Raw genomic sequence first — 1,359 nt, 5'->3', positions numbered from 1 at the left:
CCATTTTTTATGCCCTATGAACATCCAATCATAATTTGACACATCCGTTTTTGAACAATGAGAGACTCTCAAATCATAATACATAAGCAGCAATATGCATGACATCATTTTGACCAGCTGGCCACCTTGGTGGAAGCATATCCTTAATTTTTTTTTTGGTACTAGGAATCAAACTCAGGATCTTATGCTTGCCAGGCAGGTGCTGTGCCGCTGAGCTATATCCTTAATTTAGATAACATTTATCTATAATCCAAATTAAATTACAGAATGGCTTCAAAATTTAAAAAAAATACAAAAAAAAGAAAAGTTTGTTGAGTTGTAATAAAATAGCTGTTTATGGATTGGACAGAGATAAACAAACAAAAAAATACACAAGACAATTTAACTATAAAATCAGAGTACACTCAAATATACTTTTGGCCAAATGGAATTATAATACATTAAAAAAAATTTTTTTTTTGGTACTAGGAATTGAACTCATGACCTCGCACTTGCTGGGCAGGCGCTGTGCCGCTGAGCTACATCCCTAGCCCAATAAATTTTTATAATTTTTTAAGTTTGTAATTATAAAGACTAGTCAGAACTTTTATTTTTATATTTTGTAGGTCAATTAGTATAGATTTCTTATAAGAAAAATTTGAAAAAAATTAAAACCTTTTATCTATAACAAAGATATTTTTAGTACTTGATTTTGTGTTAATACCAGCAACTTTCATGTACCTTTATGTAGCTTCCAGCTGAGTTATCTCCACCCACTCACACATTCAGACCCTCTTTGCTTCCAACAGTGTTCCTAGGGTCTCTCTCTATATAGTTATGATTTACACTCTGTCATGTACTTAGACTTTCTTTTCCTTTTTTCCAACAGTGTTCTTAGGATCTTTCTCTGTAAGACTTACTATAATTCAGGTTAATATTATTACTTATGTAGACTTCCCTTTTTCATTTTTTATTTTAGGGCACTAGTGGAATCCTTCTGTAAGACTTAAAACAGCAAAGATATATCTAAAGAAATTACAGAGATTTAGAGCAATGAGAAAATAATAGCAATTTCAGATAGAGGCGTATTCTTGGTTTTAATCACTATAGATTTTATTGGCTGCATTCTGTTAGTCATTGAAAAATTCTGTAAGATTTAAATCTGATTGAGGCTTTTGTGTAATATGGGCTAAGGCAGAATTTTACAGAATTTGATATTTACATCTTAGACAAGTTTTTAAGTGATTTTTAAGGTTTTTCTATCTCTAACAGCCTATCAGTGCCTTTACCTTGGCTCACTGCCTGGTAGTACCCCATTCCCTGGGTCCATGTACATGTGAAACCTTAGCACCTGTTTTAAGGATATGATTATAACCTTAA

Source organism: Chinchilla lanigera, unplaced genomic scaffold, assembly GCF_000276665.1.
Source record: "Chinchilla lanigera isolate Chin_1 unplaced genomic scaffold, ChiLan1.0 scaffold00246, whole genome shotgun sequence".
NCBI classification, from domain to species: Eukaryota; Metazoa; Chordata; class Mammalia; order Rodentia; family Chinchillidae; genus Chinchilla; species Chinchilla lanigera.
Note: the sequence above shows the minus strand (reverse complement) of the source record.